The sequence below is a fragment of the Poecilia reticulata genome, chromosome 10, assembly GCF_904066995.2.
Source record: "Poecilia reticulata chromosome 10, P_reticulata-male-v2, whole genome shotgun sequence".
Classification (NCBI taxonomy): domain Eukaryota; kingdom Metazoa; phylum Chordata; class Actinopteri; order Cyprinodontiformes; family Poeciliidae; genus Poecilia; species Poecilia reticulata.
In genome coordinates, this window is record NC_088839.1 from 5,015,261 (window position 1) to 5,033,336 (window position 18,076).

At 40.5% G+C, this 18,076-nt stretch overlaps 1 long non-coding RNA gene across 1 annotated transcript; it reads right to left on the reverse strand.

Annotated features, from left to right (window-relative positions):
* Positions 1-1,843: 1,843 nt before the first annotated feature.
* On the reverse strand, positions 1,844-3,671 carry LOC145553263 (uncharacterized). Its single transcript, XR_014089562.1, has 2 exons — positions 2,573-3,671; positions 1,844-2,138 (listed from the first exon to the last, which is right to left on the reverse strand). It is a non-coding gene; the product is annotated as an uncharacterized LOC145553263 (long non-coding RNA).
* Between the last annotated feature and the right edge of the window lie 14,405 nt (positions 3,672-18,076).

The window sequence follows — 18,076 nt, forward strand, 5'->3', positions numbered from 1 at the left end:
ACTTTAACATGATTAAAGCTTGATGAAACCCAGATGAAATTCACGTCCCACGAGCCATTTATAGCAAATCAGATGCAACAGCATAGATTAAGATAGAAGCAATGACTTGGAAAACACAAAGATAATAGAAAGCAAAATATGGACAGCCATTGGACCGAGTTCTTCTAAATGTAAACAAGTCAAACTTTATTTTTAAAACAGTTGCTGGTGATGCGTAGAGCTTCAAGGTTATCTTCTGGATTTTGTTGAACGTGACAAACTTCCTATCAGCTGTGAGATTAACTCTTCGTCTGCTTTGTGGATTTCCTGTTCAATGTAAACAACCATTCTCCACTGCGAAGAAAGAAACACTGAGCCGAATGACGCGGTTGTTAATGTTAATATTTGGACTGAACGACTTTGTTCACTTCCTCTGCTGCCATCGCTTAAACTACAGGCTGACTACAATTGTAAAACAGAACAGAAAATCGACATCATCGTTCCCAACTTCTCCTTCTGTTCACTGACTGGATGGGATGGGAAAAATCCCACTCACTTTAATTAGAAGCAAGAGTAGGATAAGCACAGGAAGGCAATGGCCAGGCTAAGGAAGACTGAGCTGGACATGAGATTCGAAGGTTCGCAAAATGAAGATTGAGCACTTTGGGAACACCAGAAGTATGCACAACCAAGGGAAGCCATACCCCCTGGTAGAGAAGGTACGGCGTACTTCCAAAGACGTCCTGAGGAACCTCTATGTGAGGCAATGAGGAATTGTGTACATTTGTTAAGATTCTAGCCCAAGTGGCTAAAAACTCCAGAATGGAAATTGCAATGTTGTTGTTGTCCACGGAGGAGATTGTCTGCAGAAAGGTGTGGTGCTCTCTCAAAAAAGCAAAATGGAGGATGTAGGGAAGGAATGAAAGAGTTAAATGTGCAGAGAAAGTCTAGATGGTTGTGTGAGATTTAGTTTTACTTGCAGCTAAAGTGAAAGAACTGCAAGTCTGGAGGAACAGAGGAAATCCTATCGTTATATATATAATATCTGCATCTTTTCCAGACATGCCAAAGACACAGAAGAGAACCTTAGAAGAACATGTTCTCTACACTAATCTGTAATCCTACTAACTGTTTATGTTTATATCAGATTTCACTCTGGATTCCATTAATGTCATTATTTCTACTATTTCTGCAACCTGCACTATTTTTGTCTATTCAGTCTGAGTGTGTAGCGTAGCTCCTGTCACACATAGGCACCAGATAATCTCTTCAGACCATCAAACCCAGTCAAACCTCAGATCTGGATTTTCCTTTCAAACATCAAGATATATACGGCCCGATAATCTTATAGAGAGTCTCAAAGCCCCGAGAAAGAGATGAGTTGGCCTCTGGGTCAGATACATGTTGCCGTTATAAGAAAGGTTGGAAGAACTCCAACTGCTCAGAGGATGCCAAAGCCTCGGCTTAAAATATGTATATCTAAAGACAAGAAGGAATATGAGCAGAGATAAAGTAAATGTGCACCATAAATCACGAGTCTCTGGACAAAACCACATATTGGTGTATGCTCCTGCCTGGTTTGACGTTGATGTAAATGTTACACGGATGCAGCTTCATCATTTAAATTAGATGATTAGTTGAAATTGTGTCTTTGAAACCCCAAAATTATTTTGGTCAAATGAGAGAAAATGTGATTTGAGTGTAAGGTTTTGTGGCGATACTAGACGGAAACTCAGATTTGGTGAACTTTTAGTTTTAATAGGTTGCACAACAACGCCACCCTGGGAATTTCACCCAGAGAATATTTCTTTTGGTATAAGGCACACAGGTTCAGTTATGCATGAATTTAGCACATCTGAGACAGTTTCAAATTTATAAAACAACCATTTATTAAGCTCTTTTTAAAACACTTTTTAAAACCAGTTTCTTTTTTAAGAATGGGACACAAAGGAAAACAAAGAAAATCAAAGTAAGTGCAGTAGCTGAAGTTACCGGCCAGAGGGGGCGCTATAGGGACGGAATCCACCAAACACAGCTAACAAACAAAAAAAAAACCTTTGACACACCAGACGCAGTGAGACAACCCAAACTCAAGAATCACAGCACGCAGAAGAGGAAGACACCGTCACCACACCAACACCGCCACCGGACCTCAGCAACTGCAAAACAACAAAAGAAAAACAGTTAACCAAGATAACAATCTTAAACCTAATTAGAAAAAAACAATATCAGCCCAACTAAATAAAAGACAAAAAGGGCCGTAAGCAAAATAAGTAAAGTAATAGAAATTAACAATAGCCAATGCAAGTTAAAACATCAGGACCATGCGTGGCCCGCTTGTCATGCCACAACAGGAGGTGAAAGGGGTGCGCCGATGCCACACCCCAAACATGGATGGAGGCGGATAATACCGCCGCAGTCCAACTTTAAAAACGACTGAGATGGAAGTCCAGGAAAACGAACACCGACAGAGTAGATTGGAGCAGAACAGAGCAGCAATGGTCCAACTGTGGGGGGACCTAGGAAAAATTAATTAGCCACCATTTTAAATAAAACTAACAAACTATTGCTTAGATGAGCGTTAGTTTCCTACCTGCCGATCCAAACACGCGCACACACACACACTCGCAGAAGGAGGAAGAGAAGGAGCGCAGCGCAGTGGCGCTTTACCTATAATCACAATTCAATTTAGATTTTCTGGCCAAGATCAGCTGAAGTGCAGGGAGAGAGAACACCTACCACCAGGATCTTAGTGTAGCACGCACCAGCCAGCCAGAGATTCCGTTACTTTCCGCTGCCAGAGTCCACAGGATGCAAGCCACACAGTGGAAGAGCAAAGACGACACATCCTGAATGAACGCCGCAGCTCCTTATATACCACGCCCACCTTAACAACCGGAACTTCTCACCTGACAACCACCTGTGTGGAATTAGGTGCATTTCTATACCACTACAGTTTGTTAGACAGTTTAAGACAAAGACAGGAAGGTGAATAGTTTCTATTGTTGCACCTTTATTTTTTACTTTTACACTTTGGGAACCACTGCTTTAGCGAAACATAGACAAAGATTTGCACACATTAGTAATGGAAACGCAGCAAATAAAGCCTTTTCAGGCCCTCTGGAACTTGGGGTTGATAGAGATTTTTTGGTATTATCATTTTGTTGTTACTTTAGTTCATATTCAGTCTAATGTTAGTCAGTTTAAAGTGTTCTCTTCTTTAGTGTGTGTATGAACTAACCTGGGGGTCACAACTGCCTGTTCATCTTCATGTGAAACAGTTTGACCGAGATTTGAACCTGGGCTCAGACCGTAGATCAGATGTTAAATTGTTTTACGACCTTTGCTGTGTTTAGGTAAAATGTTTTACGACCTCTGCTGTTTTTCCTCTGCTGTCTATCCTCCCTCTTTCAAGTTTGATAATAAAAGACAAGCTGTACCCAAAGATTTTCAGAACGCTCTGTGAACGGCTCGGAGGAGCAGTTGATAGAGTCTTCTCTTTTGCAAAAGCTTTAAGATTCATATACGTTGTCTGTGGTTCTTTTATGTAGGTTCTAAGAAAATACCCATCAGGGGTCATAGCTCATATGTTGTTTGAGATGCTAACAAGCTCCTCCCAGTTGCAATAGCAACCCCATGTTGCCACAGTATGTGCCAACCTCACGAATATGTGCTTGTTCTGTCACACGTTGAACCCCCAATGAAATACGCTGATTTTTGAGGTTGTAACATTACGAAGTTTAAAAGAATATTAATTCTTTGCCAAGTACTCTTAGTTTGATTTAGGCATTTAAAATAACACAATAAGAAGGTTAGCAATAAATAAAAGTTTTCTGCAGTAAAACCTAATACATGGTCAATTTAATTTGCGCCAAAGCTTCTGTGTTTGATGTCTTTTCATGTCAAAAGAAATCATGTTATAATGAGATTAACATCAGAGCAAATAACTGATCCAAAATCAATGGCTCCTCCTGTTAAAAACAAACAAAATGTGTTATTTTTTTTCCTGTCAAATAGATACTCTTTAATCGAGGATGGAATCATGGCAATCAAAAGAACATTTGGACATATTATGCACACAGAAGAAGGTGTTTCTTTTTAAGGGTCTTCAAACACAAGAATGTCTGGAAAGCACCAATTTAAAAGAGTGCTTATCGGTGCCTGGCTGGGCAAGCGGCCCAAGGAGTGGGCTGAGGAAGATTAAACCGAATCCTTGATTTTCTTTCCAGCAACAGTTGATGGGTTTTAACCAGCGAAAGCCTAATTTAGTCCAGAGCTACGGGCGACGGAGCTCTGCCAAAAACACTTGATGTCCCCGCTACGCGAGATAAAGAATAGAAAGCGGAGAAAGCCACGAGGCTGGTGTGCTTCTCAAATGGATCTCTTAACAGCTTAATTAGTCCGTCGCCTTTATCTGTTTTTGAAAAAGCAAAAGAATGGGATGGGTTGATCTTAATGGATCAGAGGGATTTAAGAAAAAAATGTTTTAAACCCAAAAGAATGTAGGCTGATATATTACACAGTACGTAGCAGAATGTCCCCATCATACATGAGTCTTTCTGGTGTAATCGGACTCTTGCGGAATTAATCCGTACCAATCGCTACTTTTGTTCATGATGAAACTGAAACATTTACAGAGGAAGAGTTGGAATACAAGCTTCACCCTTTATGGGTCAGTCAACCGACTTTTTGTCTCCGTGCTGAGGCAGTTGAAAGATGAAATCCAGGAGCTGTGCAGACAGAACAAGCTGACAGAAAATGATCTCTCTGTCAGAGCCGCTCAGGCAACACCTGTCTCCAGACGTGTCAACTTTGAACTCGGCAAAAAAGATTGATGGTCCCAGACACTGCGACCGCTCTTCCCTGACTGGCTCGTGATGGAAAATGGCGCTCTACCAATTTGCCCGATAGTGCTGCTGGTTCTCCGAGTGTGTGACCTGGACGAGGATTCGGGGATTGTCACTACGCGCCACAAACCCACTTGTAGTCATTTCCCATAGACTCCGGTGATCCAGCGCCTTGGCACTGGAGCTTGGCTGAAGGTTTTAGTTCAGCATGAGCCAATCCTGGGCCCCAGCCACCCTTGGAGAGAAGTTGTGCCCAGGATGGCAATGGAGAGAGACTGGCTTGGGAATTTCTCCACAACCTGTTCTGACATTTTATTTGTTGTACTGTTGTTGTTTCACATCTACATCCTGCACAACACTTTGTTGAGGAGAATTAAAAACCTGTTGATTTTCAGTTGTATTGGTAACATGCCGTGTTTGGGTTTCAACAAAGTGGCAAAATGGAATAAAAAAGTTCAATTACTAAAGCTGAATTTCATTTGAACACACAAATGAAAATTTTTAAAGATAAATCCAGATTTATCAGGTTTTTTGATTGTCAGTTACTTTTGGTTAGAATAAGACCTTGAACTAATTAAAAAGCTAAAATGAGAGTATGGACTGTTACCAACTTGGGATTGTGGAAAAACTGCTGTCTTAAGTTTTTTTTCCATAAGGCTCCTACCTAACATGTCACAATTTGTTATTTTCTTCTAAATATTTTGTATTTATTTTCCCTTATATGTGTTACCTGATACCAATAATGTTGGGGGAAAAATATATACATACATTTTTATATATATTTTTCTGCCCAAAAAAGCATTATTTCTATGAGTTTTTGCAATATCTGTTAAAATAGTACCAGAAATGTGGACAAAGGCCAACTCATCTATCTTGTAACAGCTTAATGATTGTATTTTTCCCTCATTGCTTTGAGAAGAACATGAATTGAACAGGGCTGCACAGTAGCGCAGTTGGTAGCACTGTTGCCTTGTAGCAAGAAGGTTCTGGGTTCAATTCCCAGCCTGAGGTCTTTCTGCATGGAGTTTGCATGTTCTCCCTGTGCATGTGTGGGTTCTCGCTGGGTAGTCTGGCTTCCTCCACAGTCTAAAAACATGACTGTCAGGTTAATTGGCCTCCCTAGGTGTGTGTGTGCATTGTGGTTTGTCCTGTGTTGCCCTGTGAAAGACTGGCAACCAGGGTGTACCCCACCTCCTGCCCAGAACGTTAGCAACCCTCCTGACCCCACTAGGGACAAAGGTGTATAGAAAATGGATGGATGGAATTGTTCAGTTTGATGAAAAGTCTGGTTATTTTTGGGACCTTTCATAACAGCATCTCTCACAAAAATGGACATTTGGCAAATTCTGTGTTTTGACTTCAAAGTAAAGTCGAGAATTAATCATCAATATTCTATATTTAAGCATTTAGCATCCTTCATAGCATAAGTCATTGCAAGATTAATTTATTGTGAAAACACACATTGCCAACATCCACATTTCAGTCCGTACGGAAATTAAATTTGTGTGCGCACGCGTGTGTGTACCTGTTTTACTTCCATTTAGGACAATTTCTGGCATATTTACTAACCTTCTGAAGACCAATGGGTGTTATGGGGACCAAAGCCTGGTCCTAATAGGGTAAACCCCCTTATATAGGGTTTGGCATAATTGCGGTTACTAAAATGAATGGAAATCAATGCAAAGTCCTAATGTGGGTAGAAATACAAACTTGCGTGTGTGTGTGTGGGAAACTGCATTTTCTACCTGGCAGTACAAACTGTGATGCTGTGATGTGGCAGGTGCCAAATGTTGCTGTGAATAAATGGATATTGGCACATTACGCTGAATGTTCATTTTATAATGTAGCGTTCTGTCACAATCCTCCCCCTAGATAGACATACAGATCAGTCTAAACACACATGTATGTGTATATATATATCAGGATCAAATTGGAGTGTATTCTATCAACTTGAATTGAATTTTGCCATTTCCATCAACCGTAACTTAAAAATAAGCGTAAAAAAACTTTGATCCAAAGGTCAGTGGCCAGGTCAAAAACAATGTGGGACGATGGGGTGGAACAAATCCAGAATCTTTGGACACAAGCGGGAGTCTCTATAGGTAATCAGACGGCCAGCAGGAGCAGGAGAGCCAGAGGGTTTGATCAACATGAAACATGGCAGGAACAGGGAAATCATGACAGCCCTAATTCATGTGAGTTTCAACCCAAGCGAAAAGAGTTGATGTTTTACAACATCCAGTAGTGAGACTCATCATCATCGGTTCCAACACAAAATCAATGGTGTGTTGAAAGCGAGTTAAGAAAACCTCTGTTGTGCAGCTCCACCTTCTCTGCTGTGAGAACAGGTTGGTAGGCTGCAGAATCAGACCTGGCTCCTTGCCCACCCACCCACTCTCTCTGACTCACAGCCTTGCCGCACAATGGATCCTTTCTTTGCACCTATCACCGATAATACTCTTACGTCTTCTGTCATTATCGCCGCGTACCAGGGGACCACAGCGATACGTGACTCTATTCATGCTGAGCGACGCGATTTGCAGAAATCATCATAGCAGGCTGTTGCCCCTCTCGTTGCCCAAACCCTCTCTCGTTTCTTTTCATCCTTCTCTTCTCTCCCCCACCCCACCCCAACAGACGTGGGGCATTCATTATTTGTCCCCTAACCCACTATGTTTTCCTTTACGATGATTTATAAATAGGGTGCAGATTAGCATATCAAAAGACACCATGGCAGGGAGACGGGGAGAAGCAGAAGAGAGAGACAGAGAGACAAAAAGATGCTGAAAGACGAAGGAAGAGCAAGGCAGAAGAGTTTATGGATGGAGCTCAGGTGTCATTCAACCTGCATTGCTATAAGAGATCACTGCAGTACACTGCATTGTAGTGCAAGTTTTAACTTCTAATTATTAGCATGTGAGTGTGACATGTAGTTCCTTAATGGGGTTTAGAAAGCACAGCAACTGAAGGCGTTGGACTTGTAAAAACAAGTTTTATTCCGTTGCTGTAGACCTAACTCAATACCTTTCTATTGATCGATAGCAGAATGTCAGATAACCTTCGGAAGGCATCTCTAATCAAGCAAACCTTGAAAAGCTTTTATCTAGGTCAGAAAATCGTATCCGTGTTGATTAAAGGACAGATATAATGCTGTTTGGTCAACCAAATGACCAGCATGGGTTTGGAACAGTCAGACATGGCACACCAAATTTGTACAACACTATAAAATTTAGTCTTGAATATGTAAGTTTATACCTAACCAGTCTGCCTTAAAAGCTATATTTCTATTCCACAAAAGCAGCTGGAATTTGGTGATCAAGTTGAGTTTCTTTCAAACTGGAAAAATGCATGGAAAAGTCTTATGCCTAGTTCACATGACAATCTTAAGGACACCTCGATTGTTGGGTGACTCTTAAGATAATCTTAAGAAATATGCCCAATATCTATGGCGTGCTAAAAGTAATCTGGTCCGCTCAGTCAGGAATGTTGGGACTGCTTCGATCTAAACTCTGTGATATTCAACATGTTGAATATCCCATGTCTAGGCCCAATATCACAACAAGCAAACGAGATCACAGCCTGATGCGCAGCAAATCAGAAAGCGAGGTGTCAAAAACACGGAGGGGAATAGAGGATTAACAGAAGGCAAAACAACCATCACCAGAAATTCCAGTGGGCATTGAAAGTGTCTTTGATTTGCCATCGCTTCTTCCCAGTCGGCCCTTTTTGTTTTCTCCGAACTAACATTTGGTCTTGAGAGATTTTGCGAGGCTTCCCATCTGACATCTTAATATTGGTGAGTGAAATCAGTTTTTGTTGTAGTGCTCCTGCCATGTGGCTCACTACACAATCAAACCCGTCAAACCGAAGATTTCTTATCGCCATATGTGGAGTCTCATGATTTTGAAAATCAGCCAACAATTTTAAAATCTTGCCCTGTGAACCAGGCACTATTCTATTTTTTGTCTATTCTCTTCAGGCTGTTTTTGCTGCCATTGTATAAAAAAAACAGTTCAAGTTTGTTTAAAGGTAAAAAAAAAAAAAAAGAGAGAGAGAACAATGATCAGCATGAAGAATATTTGTATTGTGCTGACTAGGGATGTCCTGATCATGATGCTGAGTATGAGTCCAATGGAACTGAATTGCACTGAATTTATTTGGTGAAGGGATGAACAAGAGCACTTCATGACTACAGTCAAGTATCATCACCGAGGATAAAAACACAAGAATGCCAAGAGCTCCCTTCCATTGTGGTCCTTCAGTAAGACAGATCAACAAGAAGAGGCAGAATGAAACCCCAAAACATGTCAAAGAAAGAGGAAGATTAACTAAATAAAAATGGTGAGATAGAAAAGGGTTCAGTATTACCTTGAGAATGGGTCACAGGATGAACCCCAAACTCCTGGGCATCTTTGAACTACATGTACAATACTGCCACGACATTTTAAGGATATTAAAAAAGTTGCTTATCTTTATTTACTTTGAGAATTTATTCCACTGCACAGCAACAGTAACTATCCATCCATCCGTCCATCCAGCCAGCCAGCCAGAGGCGGGGTCACACTGAACAGGTTGCCAGTCCATTGCACGGCTGCTGTAACTATAAAGCTTTTATATTTGTAAGGAAGATAAGTCTATTAAACTTCTCTGAGTGGAGTACTGGTGAATGTATCCTTCAAATGAAAGTCCTTTATAAAATATTTTGAGACCTTATCTGTGACAATTTGATGATACTTCAAAAGGTAATAAAAGCAATGCCGTATACATGCCTGAAAACTAAAAATGAAAATCATTTCATTTGATTTAAATTTTTACAAAAATTGTCACCTTGTCATATATACTCTGTACAACTAACATGAGAAACTTTCAATTTCATCACACCAATCAAACCGCTCCCACAGCTATTCAAAAACTTTGTGTATGTTTTCACAATTTGTGTTACTTTCCATTTGTTTGTGATGAGCTCCAAGAGGGAACGCCTCCTTCCCAAATTAGTCTGATACTGACCAACTAAAATGACGACTGGGCTCCAGCCTGATATCTGTGTTTGGACTGGGACATCCCTAACACTGACAGGAAGAAGAAGCACAGTTTTGACAATTGGAACAGAGGTCTGTAGAGGCTGGGCAACAAGAACTAAATGCCTCCAACACATCATGAGCAATGAAGTTGATTTTGGAAAGCAAAGACTGCAGCTGTTTCCCATTTCCAATCAGAGACGGCATCTAATTACACTCATACATTGATAATGACAGATTCCACTTGCAGTAAATTAACTGAGATACAAATAGTGATTTTAAGAAAGAAGTGACTCCATTAACAAGATGCTCAATACGGTATGACACATGCCAGAGTTGGATTTGGAAACGCCAACAGTTCAGGTACGACCAAGAGTTCAATATTGACTATCTGCAACTACGAAATCACAGTGAGGCGCCGTGACGGACGTTAAGAAGTGAAGGACGGGAGTTTAGAACGGAGCGACTGAGAAGTCAACTTTGCCAGTATAGCCATGGATCTCCTTTCAGCCCAACACTTTTCTAGCTCTCTTCATAGCAGCTGGCGTTTGTACTCTGGTTCTAACCAACAATATGTGTGAGGTGCTCACACTGGCAGGCTGTTTAAAAGAGAGCCCCTGTAACCAGACTGTGACCCTTTATCACTGTACAGAACACGTGTGAGCAGAGGCCGTGTGTCTCGAAGCGGAAACTGGGGTTTGTTTTGCCGAGCGGCAGGCTGGGCCCACTGGGACACCAAGGTGCTTCTGAGTCTGATTAACATCTGCCTTTATCCGCCTGTCTCTCCACGGACACAGTGCATGATTTGCAGCCCTGAACCCTCGACAGGCTCACACTACTCCGGCATCCTGAAATGACATCGAATACAGCTCTACGTATCCAAAAAAAAAAAAAAAAAAACACAGCATAAGCTCTTCTTCTTGTTCTACTTTATTATTTAGGCCAGTTGTACTCCCTCTTTCTGACATTAAACTCTCCTTCCCACTCCCGATATTTCGGTGTGCTCTCCACACCTCAGCTGTTTGTAATAAATGAGAGTTGTACCTCACGCCACGATGCCTCCTGTTAAATAAATAAATAGCTATCAAGTAGTGCAGATTTATGGCAAACTTGCTGGCTTCGGAAGCATTTGTTTTCCTTTCATCGCTGGTTCAGAGAGTAATGGGCTGCATGCTGCAAGAAGTGGCTGTCATCAGTGTTGACGATGTCCCAAATAATGCTGATAACGTGGAAAATTCTGTTTTACTACATACAGTGCATCACATAACACACCATGTTCATTATTACAATCATTACAGCACAACAGAATGAAGTTCTATTTTTTATGCTAAAGCAATATTTAGTCACTAGGACTAAATATGCTGCGAGCTAGAGTCTCAATGTGGCAGAGGTTCACACTGGACACAATGTGAACTTTAGCATTTTTGGTTAAGTTATTTGAGTAGGAAGCACAGATTAGAAAGAGAGGGAAAAGAAAACTTTCATATATTGGACTGGACATTGTTGTATTATTATTGCAAGATTTTCAAATATTGTGGAAGCCTGAGGCATATTCCACACGCACTGTCCAAAGATTTCATACTCAAGCGTATTGACTGCCTACATTTTGCATGACAGATTGACTCATTTCCCACAACCTGTATTGATACCAGCATGTTTGTTGAGCCAGCTGGGCTCCTAGACCCATTTTTACTCTATGCTATGCATCCTTACGTCTGGCTGTGTTTACTCTTAACCTTATTAGCTCCTTGTCGCAGACAATATATTTCAATGTGAACATCATTTCCTATCAAACAGTTTGCTGTGTGACAGCAAATGCCCATAAGCAGTCGTAAAATTCAAATTTCTCACCAATGTCCGCTTTGAAGATTCGCGGACCTCCATGGAACGAAGTACGGTTAAGGATGTGGAACTGTTAGTTTGTTGAATAAAATCCTAATGTTGTAAGGTAAAAAATGTAAGATATTTAGCAGGGCACTATATTTGGCTGCATATAGACCTGACTCAACATTCATTTTAAACAGCTGAATTATTTCAAAATCTTTATAACATGAATGTATACATGCATACATAAAACTAAATGTACTGCACACAAGAAACTGAGTAGTTATGGTGTTATTAGTGCTACCTTAAGGGTTATGCGAACATTAGGAACTCAGACAGAATAATCATTAGACTTTGATCTAAAATGCCCAGGGATCAGTGGAGCTTAAGTTAATTTATCTGTTTAATTTGTTTCAAGAACAGTGCACTAAATTTTTCAGATGATTTATTGAAAATCTGGTGTGGAAAGCTGGAAGGGATGTGTCTCAACCGCCCTGACGTAGTCTGTTCTGAGGAACACCTCATTACATTATCTCTCATTAGAATCAATGAAGACGAGAGAATTTTCAAGGCAAGGTAATATTATTTAAAGTTCTGTTGTTAAACTTTAGTTAAACTTCTAAATTCTCAGATTTGACTTCATTTTCTCAGCTCAGTTTACTCTTCTTAGAGTGCATCGCAAGTGTTCACACATCTTGGAATGTTTTCACATTTTGTCACGTTACAACCTCTGAGGCCTTCACAGAACAGCTGTTTTTAAGCTTCAAATTACACACATTTAATATAAATGTGACTTATTAGTAGGATAGACTTGCTAGTAGTGTCAGATTAAAAGGGAGGCTGAATGCAAAATGCATGCCATGGATTTTCAGTAATGGAGCCACTCATGTGTTATTCCATTAGTGAGAATGAAAACACATACACACACCCACACCTACATATATTTGACATCTTATATATTGACAGCCCTTTAATGTGTTCATCTAATGCTATTACCTGTTCTGACATAAAAGCTTTTCTCGTGTGTAAAGTTACGTAGTTCACAGTATAATGTTACACAGTCTTCTACTGCGGCCAACAATGCAGAGTCGCAAATGTGAGTGAAAAACTATGTGAGGAGAGTCAGACTCACCTTTAGAAACACTGCAATGGAAGTTTTGATAAATGCAATTTTGAATTATGCAACCAGGTTATTATTAACATTTCTAAAGTAACATTTGAAACAAAATGGCTTGTTTTAAACCTTCCTGAATATGAAAACCTGAAAAACTTTAGATGTTTGGTTTGAGACAATAAAACATTTTCTTAGATGTCAAGCTTACGAAGTTAAGCGTAGCGCTTAATTGTGATTAATCACAGTGCTAGAGTGTGATTAATGTGATTAAATATTCCGTCTCTGAACTTTTGTATTTAAAAAAAAAACAAAACATTGTATTAAAAAGTTTTAATGCAATGTTTAATCTGTATCTAATTGAAATGAACTTGTTAAGTTCCCGGCCCTAGTTGTATTTAATCATCATGCTGTCAGCTTCCTAAAAAAGAATAAATAAATAAAATAAAGTAAAAAACGATGATTCAGGCAACAAAAAAAAAAATCACTTTTGGGAAAAAAAATTGCTTATACTATTATTAAGCTGACCATTTTTGCTCCATTTCAAACAAAGGAAGACCTATAAAAAACATGATCAGCTAATCTTTAATGTTTAAACTTCTGATTCAGACATCAGCTTACACCATCAAATGTGCCACTTTTTAATCATGTGTAGTCTTTGCGTTTGTGATCACGTGGGTCAGCTCAGAATGGTGACCTGCCATGAAACAGCGGCCACGAAGCCAGCCGCGCATGCTAATCAATCCAAAGTGAGCACTGAGGAGTCAGTGTGAGCGCCTTCCTGTGCGTGTAGTGCTGACCTAAACACTGAATATCTTCAGCGGGCACTCCTCCGCCCTCATGACTCAGAGCCCCGCTGTTTGTCTTTAAAGCCTCACAAACAGACATTGATTTACATTTCCCGCGGCATCTGGCGAAACCAGCTAGCTCCGAGTTGCCCGTAATGAGTCAGGAAACATCCGGCAATTACCGCCAGTGTATTCAGACGAACACGGGACGCTTCGTCTTCGTGGGTCTCTTGCAGAGAGCGGACCACAGGCGACGCTGCCCTTCACGTTTCACGTGCTAAACGTTTCACAGCGGGCTCTTTGCCCGGCGTGCACGTGCCTTCTTTCCGTCACGCCTCGGAGCTTTCCCTCCGCAGCACCGACATCTTCCCTCATTAACACGACCCTACGCTGTTCTTTTTATTTTCTCTCAGTCCCACACACTCTGCAGCTTGAAATTCTCCCCAGATCAGTGGGATTTTCTCTGGCACAAGTAATGAGGCAGCTTGTTTTATAAGTTCCTCCACACCACCCTTCAGCGGCTCGGCTAGAAATAACCAATCGATATAATAATCCGCAGCAGAAAGAAAAAAAAAAAAGCAGGCCAGAACAAACGCTCCGTGGTTATTGTTTGCTTGGTGTCAGTCTGAGAGAACATCAAGACCACCGCTGTGAGGAAATTGAAATGAAACGATACATGTGAGGGTTATTTTTGCTTATTTTGGAAAGGCTTGGTAATTTGCTCTTTGCTGTGTAAGCACAATTCCACCCTATGCTATTCAATTTATGCTTTATGTGCCTCTATAAACTGAATCCAAAACAGAGGAAATGCAGAAATACAAACATGTTTCATGTACAGTAGACATACGGTAACAAATGTGAAAAAATGATATTTATGTTGCCTTAAACCAGTGGTTCTTAACCTTTTTTGAAGTACAGAACCCCCGAGTTTCATATGCGCATTCACCAAGCCCTTCTCACCCCACCCCTACCCCCGCCGACACAGAATACTTTGCAGTATTCTGATTTAGTAATTATTTGCTGTGTTACCACCCCCACACCACTAGAGGCAGTACCAACCCCGAAAAGATGCGACTAAGGAGCAGATTTAGACTATAAAATTTGGTAAAAACTTTGAGCTTTGCTGCAGTAATTGAAGACGCAAGTTCAAATCCATGCTGAGAGTGGAACTCCTTCAATCAGGGCTCCTCCGCAGCACTGATTGGTTAAGCAATGTAACGTGATCCTCTGCAGCAAGTGATGGCAAAGCCCGGCGTCATCACAAGTTTACGCAAGTGTGTTTTTATCTCCGCGGCAGAGGCTCCGCCGAACCCCTGAGACCGACTCACCGAACCCCTGGGGTTCGCTGGAACCCAGGTTAAGAACCACTGCCTTAAACATTTGTTTGCCAAAATGTGGTGTAGATTTATGATATAATATTTATACTCACTATAATGTTTATCATGAATCCCCCAAAATATCGGTTAAGTTGTGGATAAACTGGAGTATATTTGCCCTGAAAAGTAAAAAGAAATATTTTCTTTTGATTACTTCTGAATGCGTCATTATCCTCCCATCACTTTCTGTCGTCGTCTTTGTCTACATCAGTGGTTCTTAACCTTTTTTGAGGTACCGAACCCACCAGTTTCATATACGCATTCACCGAACCCTTCTGTAGTGATAAATATTATTTTTCCCCCAAATTCAAGACATAGGGGTGACCCAACTTGAGTCTAGTTGGGCCACTGCAAGATCATTAATTCTTCTTAAACGGTAGAGACTCTGAGAACAGTTCTTCAAAAAGTAATTATATTAGCTGTGTTGCCACCCCCACGCCACTAGAGGCAGTAGCAACCCCAAAAAGATGCGACTAAGGAGCAGATTTAGAAGTACACGGAAAGCTACAGAATTTGGTAAAAACTGAGTTTTGCTGAAGTAATTAAAGACAAAAGTTCAAATCCATGCTGAGAGTGGAGCTCCTTCAATCAGGGCTCCTCCGCAGCATTGATTGGTGAAGCAATGTAACATGATCCTCTGCAGCAAGTGATGGCAAAGCGGGGCGTCATCACAACTTTACACAAGTGTGTCTTTACCTCTGCGGCAGAGGCTCCGCTGAACCCCTGAGACCGACTCATCGAACCCAGGTTAAGAACCACTGGTCTATATAGTAACATCTGGTTGTTTATCATGACTTATGTGATGTGAAAAGCGTCTAGATTGAATTACACTAATTTTGATTCATCTGAAAAATCACCTCATCATAGCACAAAAACGTTTTATCAAAAAAATTACATAATTACATATTTTTGCAATTGCCTTGTTCTTAAACAAGGTAATTCTAATTTGCACAATATTATGGTTAATGTAAACACAGCTGGTGTCATCACTGACTAAACCTTTCCTCTTGTGATGACTAGTTATCTGTATTTGCTAAAAGGCAGAAAGTTAGGAGAGCATTTTTTAAATTCTTCTAATTCACTTTTAACACTCTTCACAGCAGTTGTAGAGTTGTAGTCTTTAGAGAAGATGTAATTTGAATTGAAGTTAGCGCTTTAGCATTAGCTTCCACTACATACCACATTTGCATAGTACTTTAGCAGAACTATTTTTGTTTAGCGCTGTAGGGTTAGCATAACAAAACGTTTAGCTAGCAGTGCCAAATGCTGATGAAATCCTAAAAAAAGTAAAGGCAAACTGAAAACGTTGATGTTGAAGCATTTTTGTAGTGGACGTCACTGATAAACTCTGTCTTTTACATCTCTGTATTCATTTCAATCCACTTTGTTGATCTTTCAGATAAAATTCTGATGTTTGTGATTCTAACATGAAAAAAATGAAGAAGGGCACAGGAATGTGAATACTTTTGAAGTAAAATCTGGGGAACCTGTGTATTCTCTCTGCCACTGAAGGGAAAATCAGAGCAGCTTCATACTCAGACTTGTTTTAACTGCTTATATTAGACTGTCAAACTGCAGACAGAACCTAGAGTGAGAGACTGCAGACCTCACTGCGTTTGCCAGACATGTTTTGGACCGAGACTGGACTCAGAGCAGCTTGACAGATTTCAGAGGAAGTTTCTTTTTTCCAGTGTGACCCTTGTTATTGCGTTTTCTTCCATGACTATGTTGCACATCAATACTCTACAGGATGTTAAAACCTGACCATTCCTAGTTTGGATTTCCTTCCTTTGGGAAAAAAAAAAAAAAGTTTAAAGATGTTGGATTACTTTGTTTAATTGTAAGGGGACATCAGTTATAAGCATAACTTATAACTTATAACTTCATTCTAGCCATAACTGCATATTAAGCACTTGTTTTCATTCTACATTTTAATTATTGTTTATTTATTGCTTGATGTGTCATTTTTTTCGCTTTCTCATTTTCTTTGTGTGTATTGTGGTCTCCTATGTCTATGTGTGTCGTGTATGTCAAAATTAAAAATTTTGAAATAAAGTTTAAGCACTTGCATTTGAAAGACATGTTTAATGGAAATTGTATATCAGTTTTGGGTCAGCATTTATTTATTTATTTATTTTACTTTTAACCAGATAAAGCCCCACTGAGATCAAGACCTCTTTAACAAGGGTTACCTGGCCAAGAAAGGCAGCAACACACATCATAATGTATAAAACAAGAAGACAGCAAGAAGAAAAATAGACATTAAAAATATTTTTGAAAAAATAAATAATCTGCAGCTGAGAAACAGATTAATCTGTCTAGAAAATACAAATCAAAGCCCTCAACCAAGAGGGTCAAGAGGGCCTAAACTTCTATCCTCCCATCCTCTGTAAGGAGCGTAGTTACTTTTCTGCCCACATGAGGGCAACACATCACCCACTAAAATCTGTAGCACAGGAAACACTCCCAAATATTACAACATTTTTTTGTTCCAAAAGAGAACAAACAAGGGATGAAATGCGTGGTTCGGTATAAAACACACATTAGGTCTCTTTAGGTTAATCCATCAAGCAGGATTGGAGCAGGCAAGAGCTTAAGGTCTATGCTTGGATGGAGGAAGCGTCGACTCATCCTCACCGCCAGACTACCAATGGCAGCTGAGACGGAAACGGATGGTGGTGGTGGCGGTTGGGGGAGAAGGGGCTTTGCCAACTCTCTGGCTCCGTCTCTCAAAGCCCTGCCTCCCTCAGGCCACTCACAGCCAGCGTAGGAAAGTGGCCAAACGCTGTCAAATATCAGCACACACTCACTGTAGCAATCTGTACTCACACACACACACACATGCTCCAGGACTGTTTTTCTCCTCCCTCTCTCTATGTGCAGGTGGCTACTTTAGGAGCTGTGATGAAGAGCTCAGACACACCCCAGTTTGCATAAATTAACTAATCATCGCAGAGAGTGTTTCTTCTGAACAATTTAAATGTTTTATCAAAACACTTCTGGCTTGAAGGAGCCGTGATTACCCGGCTCTGTGAACGACTCCAGTTAACTGTTGAGGGATCGTTGCAGCCTTCTAAAACAGGCCTCCTGTTTGCTATAACAGGTCATATGCATGCAATAAATAGCGGAGCGG